The sequence below is a fragment of the Bombina bombina genome, chromosome 1 (assembly GCF_027579735.1).
Source record: "Bombina bombina isolate aBomBom1 chromosome 1, aBomBom1.pri, whole genome shotgun sequence".
Taxonomy (NCBI): domain Eukaryota; kingdom Metazoa; phylum Chordata; class Amphibia; order Anura; family Bombinatoridae; genus Bombina; species Bombina bombina.
The window spans coordinates 755,225,259-755,243,652 of NC_069499.1; the positions used below are offsets into that span (position 1 = coordinate 755,225,259).

At 39.6% G+C, this 18,394-nt stretch overlaps 1 protein-coding gene across 2 annotated transcripts in view; it reads right to left on the reverse strand.

The window, feature by feature from the left end:
• Nucleotides 1-18,394, reverse strand: part of AMMECR1 (AMMECR nuclear protein 1) — a 675,476-nt gene that overhangs the window by 355,236 nt on the left and 301,846 nt on the right. The gene's annotated exons all lie outside the window — the stretch shown is intronic.

The following is an 18,394-nucleotide window of genomic DNA, read 5'->3' on the forward strand; positions in this document are numbered from 1 at the left end:
CTCACAGTTTGAGAAGCACATGTTGGGGAGCTGCAGAAGCACATGTTGGGGGAGCTGCAGAAGCACATGTTGGGGGAGCTGCAGAAGCACATGTTGGGGGAGCTGCAGAAGCACATGTTGGGGGAGCTGCAGAATGATAAGTTCTTCAAAGCCTCTAGATACTAGTCATGCTTTTGTAACAAGTTCATTTGAGGTCTCTTTCATGGTGCAGACCCATCTGATTGAAATGCACTTATGGCCAACATTTAATACCTATTCAAAGATATAATTCTTCCAGTTACTTAAATCAGCTTGTTTTGCTACTTTACGCAATGCATCATCCATCACAAGCACATCTTCCTCCTTTTAGACTATGAGAACTCTGTAGCTCAAATCGATCAATGCAAATACTGTCCACATGTGACAAGTCAGCTGATCCAGATATACCAGCAATACTGTCTGGTGCTGAATACTTCAAACTGTACCAGCTATTACATTTTCCAGTTGGTTTTCCTGTATGACCAAGAATCAGTGTAAGTACTTCCATTCTCTCTGTGAATATTTTCTTTGTCTAATATGTTAATACAGTAATGTCCAGAGGTAGTTAGCTCAAGAGCAACTGGTTCTTTGAACAGCTTCCTTTCCTCAGTTTCACTATGACACCTTGTTTTCCCAATTCTTACTGGATTCTTAACGCTTCATGAAGTGAACTATTTTACCAACACCAAATTTGATTTTAGTCATAATAATCAAGTCTCTCACATAGGCTTATATTTCAATAATATTAATCACTGGTTGCTTATTTTAACACCAGTTTTCCAGCAGTGCATATGATTTCCTATTCTTGTGAGTCGACTTACAGCTCAAAAGGCAATAACAAGAGATATACAAGAATTACTATACACAATAGCTGTAGAGGTTTTTATTTATGTTGGGTCCCAGATTTTAACATCAAACCAATAAAAATGAAATTTATGCTTATCTGATAAATTTGTTAATCTCTTGACACAGTGAGTCCACGGATCATAATTACTATTGGGAATATCACTCCTGACCAGCAGGAGGAGGCAAAGCTGTTAAATATCACTCCCCTACCCACAACCCCCAGTCAGTCGACAAAAGGGAAAGGAGAAAGGAAGTGGTATAAGGTGCAGAGGTGCCTGAAGTTTATGAAAAATTAAACTGTCTGAAAATACAGGGCGGGCTGTGGACTGTGTCAAGAAAGAAACAAATTTATCAGGTAAGCATAAATTTCATTTTCTTTCTAATGACAGTGAGTCCACGGATCATCATAATTACTATTGGGAATACCCAAGCTAGAGTACACTGATGATAAGGGAGGGACAAGACAGTTAACCTAAACATAAGGCACCACTGCTTGAAGAACTTCTCTCCCAAAAACCGCCTCAGCTGAAGCAAAAGTATCAAATTTGTAAAATTTAGGGGGGAAAAGTGTGTAAAGATGACCAAGTGGAAGCCTTGAAAATCTGATTTACAGAAGCACCATTTTTGAAAGCCCAGGTAGAAGAAACAGCCCTCGTGGAGTGAGCCGTGATTTTCTTAGGAGGCTGCTCATATGCCAAGTGAATAATACTCCTCAACCAACAAGAAAGCAAAGTAGCCGTAGCTTTCTGAACCTTAAGCTTCCCGACCCTTAAGCTTCCCAGAAAAGATAACAAATAAAGAAGAAGACTGGCGAAAATCCTTAGTCACCTGTAAATATTATTTCAAAGCACGAACTACATCAAGGTTGTGCAACAAACGTTCCTTATGAGGAGAAGGATTAGGACACAGAGGAACAACAATCTCTTGATTAATACTCTTATCTGAAACAACCTTAGGAAGAATATCTAAAGCAGTACGCAGTACTACTTTATAAGAATGAAAAATAAGGAAAGGAGCTTCACACCAACGCTGAGAGCTCTGAAACCCTTCGAACCGAAGATATAGCAACCAAAAACAAAACCTTCCAGGTTAACAACGTAATATCCAAAAAATGCATAGGCTCAAACGGAGCCTGTTGAACTCTCAGAACTACATTAAGACTCCAAGGAGTAGTTACAAACTTAACCATAGGTCGGATTCCAACCAGAGCCTGACAAGAAGACTGAACGACTGGCACATCCGCCAGATGTTTATGCAACAAAATAAGGCAGAAATTTGACCCTTCATGGTACTAGCAGATAAAATCTTCAGGCCCTCCTGGAGAAAACGAAAAAATCCTAGGAATCCTGACTCTACTCCAAGAGTAGCCCTTAGATTCACACCAATACAGATATTTACGCCATATCTTGTAATAAATCTTTCTAGTCACAGGCTTACGTGCCTGAATCATAGTTTCAATAACCGACTCTGAAAAAACACGCTTAGATAGAATCAAGCGTTCAATCTCCAAGCAGTCAGCTTCAGAGAAACGAGATTTTGATGAAGGAAGGGACCCTGAAGCATAAGGTCCTTCCTCAACGGAAGGCTCCAAGGTAGAAAGGATGACATCTCCACCAGAGGCCACGCTGGTGCAATGAGAATTACCAACGCCCTCTGTCGGATCCGAGCAATAACTCGAGTAAGAAGGGCAAAACGGAGGAAACATGTATGCAAGACTGATCTTCCAAGGAACTGCTAGAGCATCTATCAAAAACGCTTGAGGAACCCTTGACCTCGAACAGTACTTTGGAAGCTTGGCATTGTGACGAGATGCGATAAGATCCAACTCCGGTTGACCCCACCTTAGAACCAAACTGGAAAACACCTCTGGATGAAGTTCCCACTCCACCGGATGAAAAGACTGTCTGCTCAGAAAATCCACTTCCCAATTGTCCACTCCTGGAATGTGGATCGCAAACAGCAATTGTGAGTTTCCGCCCACTGAATAATCCTTGCTACATCCTTCATCGCCAAGGAACTCCGAGTTCCTCCCTGATGATTGATGTAAGCCACGGACGTTATATTGTCCGACTGAAATCTGATAAACTGGGTTGAAGCCAACTGAGGCCAGGCTAGAAGAGCATTGAAGATTGCCCTCAGCTCTAAAACATTTATAGGAAGAGCCAATTCCTCTCCTGGGTCCACAGACCCGGAGCCTTCAGAGAACCCCAGACAGCTCCCCAACCCAGCAGACTGGCATCCGTGGTCATGATCACCCAGGTAGGCCTGCAAAAAACAGGTTCCCTGAGAGAGACGATCCTGAGCCAACCACCACGGAACGTAATCTCTTGCAACCTGATCTAAAACAATCTTTGGAGACAGATCCGTATAATCCCCGTTCCACTGTCTCAGCATGCATAACTGCAGAGGCCTGAGATGAAACCGGGCTAATGGAATGATGTCCATGACCGAAACCATCAGACTAATAACCTCCATACACTGGGCCACCAACGGACGAGGAGATGACTGAAAAGCCAGACAAGAAATGAACATTTTTTACTTCCTTGCTTCTGTCAAAAAGATCTTCATTTCCAGAGAATCTATAATGGTTCCCAAGAATACCACTCTTGTAGCCGGAATCAAGGAACTTTTTCCTAAATTCACCTTCCAACCGTGGGAGGGCAGAAAAGACAACTCCTCCGTGTGGGAGTTTGCTAGTTGAAAAGATGGTGCCGGAACTAAAATGTTTTCCATATAATGAGCTACCGCAACCCCCTGCAATCTGAGAACTGCCAGCAACACACCCAGAACCTTTGAGAACACTCTGGGAGCTGTTGCAATACCAAAAGGAAGAGCCCCAAACTGAAAATATTTGTCTAGGAAAGCAAATCTCAGAAACTTGTGATGATCCTTGTGGATAGGAATAGGCAGATACGCAGCCTTCAGATCTATTGTAGTCATGAATTGACCCTCTTGAACCAGAGGAAGAATTGACCAAATAGTTTCCATCTTGAAAGACGGAACTCTGAGAAACTTTTTTACACACTTGAGATCCAGGATAGGTCTGAAAGTTCCCTCCTTTTTGGGAATGATAAACAGATTGGAATGGAAACCGAGCCCCTGCTCCTGAACTGGAAAAGGAACTATCACTCCCATGTTGGAAAGATCTTGAACACAACTTAAAGGGACACTGAACCCAAATTTTTCTCTCATTACTCAGATAGAGCATGCAATTTTAAGCAACTTTCTAATTTACTCCTATTATCAGTTTCTTTGTTCTCTTGCTATCTTTATTTGAAAAAGAAGGAATCTAAGTTTTTTTTGGTGCAGACCTCTGTATGGCACTTTTTTATTGGTGGATGAATTTATCCACCAATCAGCAAGAACAACCCAGGTTGTTCACCAAAAATGGGCCGGCATCTAAACTTACATTCTTGCATTTCAAATAAAGTTACCAAGAGAATGAAGACAATTTGATAATAGGAGTAAATTAGAGCATCTAAAGCATGAAAGAAAAAAATTTGGGTTCAGTGTCCCTTTAAGAATGCCTCTCTATCTGGTTTACAGATCACCTTGAAAGATGAAACCTGCAACTGGGAGAAAATTTTTTGAACTCCAGCTTGTATCCCTGGGACACAATATCTACCACCCAGGGATCTGGAACAGCCCTTACCCAGGCTTGAGCGAAGAAAGCCTGCCCCCCACAAAATCTATTCCCAGATTGGGGGCAGACCCTTCATGCTGACTTTGACTCGGCAGCAGGCTTCTTAGATTGTTTCCCCTTAAACCAGGACTAATTGGACCTCCAAGAGGGCTTGGACTAATCCTGCTTGCAGGAGGAAGAGGAAGACTTACCAGAGAAGTTACGAAAGGAAATTACTCTGATGACCCTTCTGCTTATTTCTCTTATCCTGGGGAAGAGAATGCCCCTTCCCTCCAGCAATATCAGAAATCCTTTCAGCCAAACAAGGTCTTCCCCTTGTAAGGAATGGATAAAAGCTTAGATTGATTTGGATGATACATCCGCAGACCAGGACTTTAACCATAAAGCCCTGCGCACCAGAACAGCAAAGTCAGAAAATCTTTGCTCCCAACTTGATGACCTGTAAAGAAGCGTCCACAATAAAAGAATTGGCCCATTTTAAAGCCTTAATTCTATCCTGAATTTCCTCCAGAGAAGTCTCCTGTTGAATAGAATCAGACAATGCATCAAACCAATATGCAGCCGCACTGGTAATACACACAGCAGGCTGCCATTGGAAGCCCTGGTGAACATATATCCTTTTAAGCAAAGCCTCCAACTTCTTATCCATGATATCTTTAAAAAACAAACAATTTATCCTCAATAGGAATAGTGATCCTCTTAGCTAAAGTGGAAATAGCTCCCTCTACCTTAGGAACCATCTGCCAAGATTCCTTAACAGAATCCGCAATAGGAAACATCTTCCTAAAGATAGAAGGGCAAAAGGAATTCCAGGCTTCTTCCATTCCCATGAAATAATCCCTGAAACACGATCTGGAACAGGAAAAAAAATTGCCACGAGAGAACCTCAAAAAAAAAAAAATTAAGCTTTACTAGCTTTTTTGGGAGTAACAATGATCGTCGAATCAGAGTAATCCAAGGTAGCTAAAACCTCCCTGAGTAACAAACAGAGGTGGCTCCAGCTTAAATCTGAAAGAAACCACCTCAGAATCAGCAGAAGGAATTACACTATCAGAATCTGAAATTTCACATTCAGACACTACTGAAAATATCTTCTTCCTCAGACCTATAGGAAGAAACATTTGACATAACTCCAACAGAGTCAGAACCCTTAAAAACTTCCTTTTGCACTTCCCCTGCAAAACAGGAAAAGCAGACAAAGCCTCAGATACAGCAGACGATATGAGAGTAGCCATATCCGGCAATGAAAAACCAACCTGAGACGAGAAATAAGATTGGGGTGATTGGGGATTAAACTGCGGTATAGCTTGAACAAAAGACTCCTTAACAACATTCTCCTTAGAAAATGAAGGCTCTGAATCAAAAAGTCTATCCCTATACTGAACTGTTCTCTCTATACATGAGGAACAGAAAGGGATAGGTGGCTCCACATTAGCATCAAGGCATAAAGTGCAAGTAACATCTTGCAAGTCCTCTTGATCAATCCTAAGACAAAAAAAAAAAAAAAAAACAGAAAATTCAGAAAACTGCAAAAAAAACAAAAAAAAAACAACATTACTGTCCCTTTAAGAGACGAACGTTAAACATAACAGAAAAATATACAATAAAAAGTACAAAATAGAGCCCTGCTCTACCACAGTAACCACCCGCTCTCCAGACCGCACCTGCACCAGCCAGTACTACCTTTCAGAATGACCGGAGCCAACAGGAAGGCCTAGTAAAATACTTCCTCCTCAAACTCGCGCAGTAGAAGCCCCCGCCCATCATGGGCGTATGCAAACACCTCCCGACCGACATTACTACAGACAGACGCCGGGAAGAATAAAAAATGCAAGTAAACCGTACAAAAAAAAACCCAAAAAACTCCCAAACAGAGCCGAACAAAAAAATTAAATCGTCTGCGAAACACAATATGTCAGACTGTCCTCTCACAGTGCCCCATAAAAAACTGCCCACATATAAAACATGCACAAACAGGTTCACAGTCCAAAGATTAACCCCATAAGTGCTAACATTTTCTGAACCCTCAGAAAAAAAAACAAAAAAAACAACAGCACTTAGCTCCATTATAATCTGCCCGGCAGCAAGGCAGCTCACTAGGTTTGACAGGCTTCCTTCCTAACATGGAACTGTGGAAACAGAACGACTAAGTAAACCTACATAGTCTTTTTACCAAAAGGCAGCTCACAACCTCTGAGGCACAGAATGGATTATACCCCCCAGTTCCCAAAAGCTTAAAAGCCACCACTGCTCTACTGAAGAGACTTTAGTGGACCACAGCTAAACCACAGAAAAAAGAAAAACACAAAGAACAAACCTGAACTGTTCAAAAAAAATAAACTCTTGATAGAAGAATCAGACACCTAACTTTACCCCTTCCTTGTAACTGATACAAGCAAAGAAAATGACTGGGGGTTGTGGGTAGGGGAGTGGTATTTAACAGCTTTGCTGTGGTGCTCTTTGCCTCCTCCTGCTGGTCAGGAGTGATATTCCCAATAGTAAAATATGATGATCCATGGACTCACCGTGTCATTAGAAAGAAAGTTATATTTTATCAGTCCACCTATTTCTGTCTATACCAGTTGAGGCATAGAGTGCAATTATGCAATCTTGTCATGGGTTCGTTTTCCCCCCCACAAAATTTCATTAAGAGTTAGTAATTGCATAGCACCACTCCCAACCATAAAAGATTGAATTACACAAATGTTGAGACATGACAGATAGTCCAACATACTAAAGTGGGAGATTGCCACAAGACAATAGTGCCATTGTATGCAAGCCATACCAAATTTGAATGCTCTGTTACTTTAGGTACAATAAATTTTCATGTTATCTTGATCAAGCTCATTAACAAAATGTCATTTCATCACACACTATGTGTACAAGCAGTGTTAATGACAGCAAATCCTAATGCCTCAACTACAAAAAAAAAAAAAAAAAAAACTATCAGGGGGAGACTCATTGTTCAATAAAGTGACATTACAGGTTTTTTTTTTTATCTTCTGTAACTTTCACGCGATCACTTTTATGGGGGCAGCTCTTTGCCCAGTGAAATGTGCTCTGACAAACTACACATTTTGTTTTCCTTGCAAAACTCACCTTGCCTTTCCACTTTTGTTCTGTGAAAGACAAAAAAATGTGCTTAAAGGGATATAAAACCCAATTTTCAAATAGACCAAGCAATTTTAAGCAACTTTATAATTTATTCCTATTAACTATTTTTCTTTGTTCTATTGGTATGCTTTGTTGAATGAGCAGCAATGCACTACTGGTTGCTGAGTGAACACGTGTGAGCCAATGACAAATCAGTGTATATATGCATCCACCAATCAGCAGCTAGAACCTAGGTTCTTTGCTGCTCCTGAACTTTAATAGATAAAACTTTCAGGAAAGAATAACAAGAAGGAAGCAAATTGGAAAGTTGTTTAAAATGGTATTATCTATCAGTCATGAAAGAAAATGTTTGGGTTTCATGTCCCTTTAAGTGCAGCTTTCATTGAAACAAATGTAAGGTTTGTGCAAGCAGTTAAAGCTAGTTGTTTGCCTTTAATATATAGTTGAGCAGAGTAACAATTTGAAAGCAAACACTGCATCTGGTAGCATCTTGCCATGCTTGCTCATACAGCTATAACACTGTTAAAATTAAAAATAAAATAATCTGATATAGTCATGCTCTCACCTCTGGCAATGCTGTCAAAGTTTGTGTATGCTTCATAGGCTCAGGCTCTACTCTTTCAGAAAAACTTTATCAAAAGCTCTGATTAATATGTCCATATCTATTTTTATCCAAATCTTCCGCTGGTCTGTCTCTTTCTCGCCGCTTTAGTGACAGTGCAACAGCAAGCACTTTCACAAAGAATCTGGAGCACCACTAAGACTGGAATATCAGAAAGGTGAGAAGGTTTAAATGCTCTTAGAGCTTTGAGAATTTATGTCTCCTCCAAGGGGCAAGGAGTTGAATCCCAGGAGTAATGGCTCATTGACTCACCACCTTATGAAAGAAAAACATAATTTATGTAAGAATTTACCTGATAAATTCATTTCTTTCATATTGGCAAGAGTCCATGAGCTAGTGACGTATGGGATATACATTCCTACCAGGAGGGCCAAAGTTTCCCAAACCTCAAAATGCCTATAAATACACCCCCCACCACACCCACAATTCAGTTTAACGAATAGCCAAGAAGTGGGGTGATAAGAAAGGAGCGAAAGCATCAACAAGGAATTGGAATAATTGTGCTTTATACAAAAAAAATCATAACCACCATAAAAAGGGTGGGTCTCATGGACTCTTGCCAATATGAAAGAAATGAATTTATCAGGTAAATTCTTACATAAATTATATTTTCTTTCATGCAATTGGCAAGAGTCCATGAGCTAGTGACGTATGGGATAGCAAATACCAAAGATGTGGAACTCCACGCAAGAGTCACTAGAGAGGGAGGGATAAAAATAAAGACAGCCAATTCCAATGGAAAATAATCCACAACCCAAATCAAAAAGTTTTAATCTTTATAATGAAAAAATAATGAAATTATAAGCTGAAGAATCAAACTGAAACAACTGAAGCTGAAGAATCAAACTGAAACAACTGCCTGAAGTACTTTTCTACCAAAAACTGCTTCTGAAGAAGAAAAAACATCAAAATGGTAGAATTTAGTAAAAGAATGCAAAGACCACCAAGTTGCTGCTTTGCAAATCTGATCAACAAAAGCTTCATTCTTAAAAGCCCAGGAAGTTGAAACTGAGCTAGTAGAATGAGCCGTAATCCTTTGAGGCGGGGATTCACCCGACTCCAAATAAGCATGATGAATCAAAAGCTTTAACCAAGATGCCAAAGAAAGCCTTCTGACCTTTCCTAGAACCAGAAAAGATAACAGACTAGAAGTCTTTCTGAAATCTTTAGTAGCTTCATCATAATATTTCAAAGCTATTACCACATCCAAAGAATGTAAAGATCTCTCCAGAGAATTCTTAGGATTAGGACACAACGAAGGGACAACAATTTCTCTACTAATGTTGTTGGAATTCACAACTTTAGGTAAAAATTTAAATGAAGTCTGCAAAACCGCCTTATCCTGATGAAAAATCAGAAAAGGAGATTCACAAGAAAGAGCAGATAATTCAGAGACTCTTCTAGCAGAAGAGATGGCCAATAGGAACAATACTTTCCAAGAAAGTAATTTAATGTCTAGAGAATGCATAGGCTCAAAACGGAGAAGCCTGTAAAGCCTTCAAAACCAAATTAAGACTCCAAGGAGGAGAGATTGATTTAATGACAGGCTTGATACGAACCATAGCCTGTACAAAACAATGAATATCAGGAAGTTTAGCAATTTTTCTGTGGAACAGAACGAGCAGAGATTTGTCCTTTCAAGAAACTTGCAGACAAACCCTCATCTAAACCATCCTGAAGAAACTGTAAAATTCTAGGAATTCTAAAAGAATGCCAAGAGAATTTATGAGAACACCATGAAATGTAAGTCTTCCAAACTCAGTAATCAATCTTTCTAGACACAGATTTATGAGCCTGTAACATAGTATTAATCACAGAGTCAGCGAAACCTCTATGACTAAGCACTAATCTCCATACCTTCAAATTTAATGATTTGAGATCCTGATGGAAAAATGGACCTTGAGATAGGTCTGGCCTTAACGAAAGTGGCCAAGGATGGCCACTGGACATCCGAACAAGATCCGCATACCAAAACCTTTGTGGACATGCTGGAGCCACCAGCAGTACAAACGATGCTCCATTATGATTTTGGAAATCACTCTTGGAAGAACCAGAGGCGGAAAGATATAAGCAGGTTGATAACTCCAAGGAAGTGTCAATGCATCCACTGCTTCCGCCTGAGGATCCCTGGACCTGGAAAGGTACCTGGGAAGTTTCCTGTTTTAGATGAGAAGCCATCAGATCTATTTCTGGAAGCCCCCACATCTGAACAATCTGAAAAAACACATCTGGGTGAAGGGACCACTCTCCCGGATGTAAAGTACCTGGGATTTGGACAGCAGAAATTAGACAGGAGCTGGATTCCGCCAATGCAAGTATCCGAGATACTTCTTTCATAGCTTGAGGACTGAGTCCCACCCTGATGATTGACATACGCCATGGTTGTGACATTGTCTGTCTGAAAACAAATAAAGTGTTCTCTCTTCAGAAGAGGCCAAAACTGATGAGCTCTGAGAATCGCACGGAGTTCCAAAAAATTGATTGGTAATCTCGCCTCTTGAGATTTCCAAACCCCCTGCGCTGTCAGAGATCCCCAGACAGCTCCCCAACCTGAAAGACTCGCATCTGTTGTGAACACGGTCCAGGTTAGACGAACAAAAGAGGCTCCTTGAACTATACGATTGTGATCTAACCACCAAGTCAGAGATAGTCGAACATTGGGAATTAAGGATATTAATTGTGATATATTTGTATAATCCCTGCACCATTGGTTCAGCATACAAAGCTGAAGTTGTCTCATGTGAAAACGAGCAAAGGGGATCGTGTCCGATGCTGCAGTCATGAGACCTAAAACTTCCATGCACATAGCTACTGAAGGGAATGATTGAGACTGAAATTGGTTGCAGCTTGTCGGAACCTTCAGACGTCTCTTGTCTGTTAGAGACAGTCATGGATACTGAATCTATTTGGAAACCTAAAAAGGTTACCCTTGTCTGAGAAATCAAAGAACTCTTTGGTAAATTGATCCTCCAACCATGTCTTTGAAGAAACAACACTAGTTGATTCGTGTGAGATTCTGCAGAACGTAAAGACTGAGCAAGTACCAAGATATCGTCCAAATAAGGAAACACTGTAATACCTTGCTCTCTGATTACAGAGAGTAGGACACCGAGAACCTTTGAAAAAATCCTTGGAGCTGTTGCTAGGCCAAAAGGAAGAGCCACAAATTGGTAATGCTTGTCTAGAAAAGAGAATCTCAGGAACTGATGGTGATCTGGATGAATCGGAATATGAAGATATGCATCCTTTAAGTCTATTGTGGACATATAATGCCCTTGCTGAACAAAAGGCAGAATAGTCCTTATAGTCACCATCTTGAATGTTGGTATTCTCACATAACGATTCAAAATTTTTATGTCCAGAACTGGTCTGAAAGAATTCTCCTTCTTTGGGACAATGAACACATTTGAATAAAACCCCAGACCCCGTTCCTGAACAGGAACTGGCACAATTACCCCAGATACCGCTAGGTCTGAAATACTTCAGGAAAGCCTGAGCCTTTTCTGGGTTCACTGGAATGAGTGAGAGAAAGAAACTTCTCACAGGCGGTCTCTTACTTTGAAACCTATTCTGTACCCTTGAGAAACAATGTTCTGAATCCAATGATTTTGGATTGAATTGATCCAAACATCTTTGAAAAATTTTAGTCTGCCCCCTACCAGCTGAGCTGGAATGAGGGCCGCACCTTCATGCGGACTTGGGAGCTGATTTAGATCTCTTAAATGGCTTGGATTTATTGCAAACTGAAGAAGGCTTCCAATTGGAAACCGTTCCCTTAGGGGAAATATCAGGTTTCTGTTCCTTATTTTGTCGAAAGGAACAAAAACAGTTAGCAGCCTTAAATTTACGCTTAGATTTTTTTTCCTGAGGCAAAAAAGCTCCCTTCCCCCCAGTGACAGTTGAAATAATAGAATCCAACTGAGAGCCAAATAATTTATTACCTTGGAAAGAAAGAGATAGCAACGTTGATTTAGAAGTCATATCAGCATTCCAAGATTTAAGCCTTAAAGCTCTTCTAGCTAATATAGCTAAAGACATATCTGATATCAATTCTAATGATATCAAAAATGGCATCACAAATGAAATTAGCATGTTGAATTAACTTAATGCTATACACATTATGATCTGATACTTGTTGCGCTAGGGTTTCCAACCAAAAAGTTGAAGCAGCTGCAACATCAGCCAAAGAAATAGCAGGCCTAAGAGGATGACCTGAACATAAATAAGCCTTCCTTAGATAAGATTCAAGTTTCCTATCTAAGGGATCTTTAAAATAAGTACTATCTGCCGTAGGAATAGCTGTACGTTTAGCAAGAGTAGAGATAGCCCCATTAACTTTGGGGGATCTTTTCCCAAAACTTCAATCTATCGGACAGCAAAGGGTACAGCTTTTTAAACCTTGAAGGAGTAAGAGAGGTACCCAGTCTATATTCCATTCCCTAGAAATTACATCTGAAATAGCATCAGGAACTGGAAAAACCTCAGGAATAACTACATGAGGTTTAAAAACTTAATTTAAACGTTTACTAGTTTTAATATCAAGAGGACTAGTCTCCTCCATATCTAATGCCATCAACACCTCTTTCAATAAGGAAAGAATATACTCCATTTTAAATAAGTATGAAGATTTGTCAGTGTCAATATCTGAGGCAGAATCTTCTGAACCAGATAGATCCTCATCAGAGATAGATAAATCAGAATGTTGTCGGTCATTTAAAGATTCATCAATTTAATGAGAAGTTTTAAGACCTTTTACGTTTATTAGAAGGAGGTATGACAGACAAAGCCTTCTGAATAGAATTAGAAACAAAATTCTCACACATTAACAGGAATATCCTGAGCATTAGATGTTGAAGGAATAACAGGTAATGGATTACTACTAATGGAAATATTGTCTGCATGTAAAAGTTAGTCATGACTACTATCACAAATAACAGCCGGAGGTACAGTTACCACAAGTTTACAACAAATGCACTTAGCTTTGGTAAAACCGACATCAGGATTCCAATAGTAGATTCTGAAACAGGATCAGATTGAGACATCTTGCAATATGTAAGAGAAAAAATAACATATAAAGCAAAATGATCAATTTCCTTATATGACAGTTTCAGGAATGGGAAAAAATGCAAACAAAATAAGCCTCTGGAAACCAGAAGCAGAAATAAATGAAGACTTAAATAATGTCAAAAATCTGGCGCCAAGTATGACGCCCACAACTGAAAATATTTTTTGGCAACAAACACGAGCGTCATAAATGACGCAACTACGTGTAAAAATTCTCTGCGCCAACTAAGACGTCGGAAATGACGAATTAAGTCAACAAACTTAATTCTCGCGCCAAAAAAGTCTTGCGCCAAGAATGACGCAATAAATTATACCATTTTGCGCACCCACGAGCCTAACAGCCCGCAATTTAGAAAAGAAAGTCAATTTGAAAATTTCAGGTAAGAATTTTTTTTTTTTTATGTGCATTTCCCAAAATGAAACTGACATGCTGCAAAAAGGAAATATACTGATTAACATGAATCATGGCAAATATAAGTACAAACATATTTAGAACTTTACATTTAAAGTGACAAACCATAGCTGAGAGTGTCTAAAATAAAGGAAAACATACTTACCAAAAGACACTCATCTACATAAAGTAGATAGCCAAACCAGTACTGAAACGAGAATCAGCAGAGGTAATGGTATATAAGAGTATATCGTCAATCTGAAAAGGGAGGTAGGAGATGAATCTCTACGACCGATAACAGAGAACCTATGAAATAGATCCGTTAGGAAAATCATTGCATTCAATAGATAATACTCCTTTCACATCCCTCTGTCATTCACTGCACTCTGAGAGGAACCGGGCTTCACCATGCTGAGAAGCGCATAACGTAGAAATCTAGCACAGACTTACTTCACCACCTCCATAGGAGGCAAAGTTTGTAAAACTGAATTGTGGGTGTGGAGGGGGGTGTATTTATAGGCATTTTGAGGTTTGGGAAACTTTGCCCCTCCTGGTATGAATGTATAACCCATACTTTACTAGCTCATGGACTCTTGCCAATTACATGAAAGATATTGTATTTATACTTCATTCTATATGTAAAATAATCTCCAAAACTAGAAGCCAGGGATAAAGTTTTAGAAGTTATTACTCCCAGGGTCCTGATATTTAGCTTTGGGCTTCTGTTCTACACCTCACATTTGTGATCCCCACAATTACCTAAAATGGGAGGGAGGGAGGGAAAATTTTAGTTTGATAATACTTTTTAAAATAGTTATAAAAAGTACTAATTTTTCTTCTAATAAAGTACAGGTGAAAAGTTGATCAAATAAGAATGATTAACTTAATTGGAGATAGTTCACCTCCAAATTTCAATGTTGTATCTATGCATATCTAACGATATCTAACGATATCTAACGATATCTAACGATATCTAACGATATCTAACGATATCTAACGATATCTAACGATATCTAACGATATCTAACGATATCTAACTGGAAAAAATAATCTGAAAACATGATTTTAAAAATAAAAACCATGATTTAAAAAAAAAAAAAAACTCATTGGTCTGTTTGACTAGTGATTTAAATCAAATCCCCACTGGCAGCAAACAGCAAGTTTCCAGTAGTACATTGCTGCACATGAGCCTACCTAGGTAAGGCCTACAACAAAAAGATCCTAAGAGAAGAATGCAAATTAGAGAATAAAAATAAATTGGAAAGTCGTTTAAAATAGTTTATGCTATCTGAATCATGAAAGAAATGTTGGGATTTCCCTTAAATTTGTTTTCAAAAATCATATACCAAGACAACAGAAATATATTTGTAGTTACAAAGTGTTCACTGACCCTTTAAATGTAGTATATCACCTCCGTACATTAGGAGTTCTGTATGCCAGCAGACTCATGGTGTATGAATTCTGGCATTTTCATATTCAATTTGATTTTAGGCAGTTGAATCTGGCACCAAAGGATGTAATCGTCATTTTTTGGACACCTTTCGTCTCTGGTCATTCTAAATGCATTGATCTGTGAACAGCAGTAATATCTTTTGCATTAGTCTTTTTGTATTGGTGTTCATTATTTTAAATGTCCTTTTAAACATTTATGTATATTTGTGTATGCCATTTATACTTAGTACAATTAAAGGGACAGTAAACACCTTGAGATTTGTAGAGGTAAAAATGTTCCAGCCTAAAATAGCGGTCCAGTTCATTATAAAAAGCTACTTTTCACTAGCCATAATTTGCAAGTTCTCTTACTTAGGATAAAAGTACCACAGTGTGCGTTTCTTTGAATATTGATCAACTAATCAGCCAAAAAAAAAAAAAAAATTAAAAAAGGGACAGTCTACTCCAGAATTTTTATTGTTTAAAAAGAGATAATCCCTTAATTACCCTTACCCCAGTTTTGCATAACTTATATTAATATACTTTTTACCTCTGATTACCTTTTATCTAAGCCTCTGTAGACTGCCCAGGTATTTCAATGGTATTTACAGACTTATTTTAGTAGTGCCGACTCATAAATAACTCCACGGGCGTTATCTATATGGCACACATGAACTAGCAGAGAGAGTCTTGCGTGAAATGCAATCAAATACACTCAGATAAGAGGTGTTCTGTAGTGGCTTAGAAACAGGCAGAAATGTAGAGCATATTTTATATAATGGGTGTGCTGTCAAGAGCAATTTGTTTTTTAATCACTAATACACTTTGTAATGCAGATAGCTTGAGCATGGAAAGTATTTGCTGAACAATGCAGTGACAAGATGGGGGGGGGGGGGAGTTAAACTCGCTGGATCCACACAACTGCCTACAGAAGGATCAAATGTGATGCATTATGCAAGGCAATTCTAACAACGTTCCTATTTACTACCAAATTAGCTCCATTCATGTTGAACAGCAATGCACTACTGGGAGCTAGCTGAGCACATAAAGTGAGCCAATGACAATGGGCATATGCCCAGCTACCACTCAGGAGCTAGCTCCCAGTAATGCATGGCTGCTCCTGAACCTACCAAAGTATTTTTTTTTCTCCAAAGGATACAAAGAGAAGAAAGCAAAATTAGATTAGACTGACATGTTGTTTAACATTGCATTCTTAATCTGAATCATGAAAGAAAAAATAATGTTGCCTTCCAATGGGTTGTTCATATAGTAAGAAAAGATAAATGAGCATTTTAAAAAAAAAAATAAAAAAAAAAAACAGACTTCTATAGAACAAGGCTGATTCATACACTTGGCATTATACCTATGCTTGTTCTATATATACCCAATAAGAGTGCGATGTGATGTTTCTGGCCACTATGAAATGTCTTCTAAGGTCCGCCCACTGTTGACATAACGATCTGGGATGCATATCGAGCCCAATCACAAAAGGTACACTAGTTGGAGTCATACTGTCAATGCTATTCAGCAGTGTCTAGATGCAGCCCAGATTGTGATGTCATCAGTGGGAAGAGCTTGGCATCAATTTCAAAGTGGCAAGAAGCAATATTAATTTAAAAATAAAAACAAATTTATGCTTACTAGATAAATTCCTTTCCTTAAGGATAGGGAGAGTCCACGGCTTCATTCCTTACTGTGGGGAAATACAACACCTGGCCACCAGGAGGGGGCAAAGACACCCCAGCCAAAGGCTTAAAGATCCCTCCCACTTCCTCATTACACCCCAGTCATTCTGCCGAGGGAACAAGGAAAAGTAGGAGAAACATTAGGGTATAAATGGTGCCAGATGAATAAAATAAATGGGGGCCGCCCATAGAAAAGAAAAAAGGGGCGGGGCCGTGGACTCTCCCTATCCGGAAGGAAATAAATTTATCTGGTAAGCATAAATTATGTTTTCCTTCCTAAGATATGGAGAGTGCACGGCTTCATTCCTTACTGTTGGGAAAACTAAACCCAAGCTCCAGGACGACACAATGAATAACAGGAGGGAACAAAAAGGAAGAGCCGGACCCTATTCTGAGGGCACCACAGCCTGCAAAACTTTTCTCCCGAAAGCTGCTCTAGTGGAATGAGCCGTTATCCTGCCCCTTACTCTTCCACGAATAGACAACACAGAGGAAGATTGTCTAAACTCCTTAGTAGCCTGAAGATAGAACTTCAAGGCGCAAACCACATCAAAATTGTGAAGCGATGGAGGATTAGGACACAAGGAAGGAACCACAATCTCCTGATTGATGTTGCGTTACGACAAAACCTTTGGAAGAAAAACTAATTTAGTACGTAAAATTGCCTTATCTGCATAAAAAATGAATTAGATAAGGGGGCTCACATTGCAAAGCAGAGAACTCAGAAACTCTGCGCGCAGAGGCAATAGCCAATAAAAAGAGAACCTTCCAAGATAATTTAATGTCAACGGAATGCAGAGGCTCAAACAGAACCGGTTGCAAAACTCGAAGAACAAGATTTAGGCTCCAAGGAGGAACCTCAGATCTAAAACACAGGTCTGATCCTAATCAGAGCCTTAAAGGACTGCACGTCTGGAAGCTCAGCCAGTCTCTTGTGCAATAAAACCGACTGGGACGAAATCCTGTCCCCCTCAGGGTCAAGCCCATCCTGGAGAAAAGATAAGATCCTGGCAACCTTAACTCTATGCCAGGAAAAAACACGCTCTTCACACTAGAATAAGTAGGTCCTCCACACCTTGTGGTAGATACGTAGAGTAACTGGTTTACAAGCTTGAATAAGAGTTTCAATGACACTCAGAGAAACCTCTCTTGGCTAAGCCTAAGTGTTCAATCTCCACACAGTCAGCCTCAGAGAATCTAGATTTTGATGAACAAATGAACCTTGCAACAGCAAGTCTCTACGACAAGGTAACTTCCACGAAGGAGATGAGCACATCCCCACTAGATCCTGCTGAGAAAGTTTGCCTCCCAGTTGTCCACACCCGGAATGTGGATCGCTGACAGCGAACAGATGTGGGACTCTGCCCACTCCAGAATATGAGATACTTCCTTTTCCAAGGAACTTCTCGTTCCCCCCTGAAGGTTGATGTAAGCCACCAAGGTTATATTGTCTTATTGGAATCTGATAAACTTGGACAAACCCAGAAGTAGCCAATTCTTCAAGGCCTTGAAGATTGCCCGTAGATCCAAAATATTGATCGGGAGGGAGAACTCCACAACCCCTGTGCCTTCCTGGCACC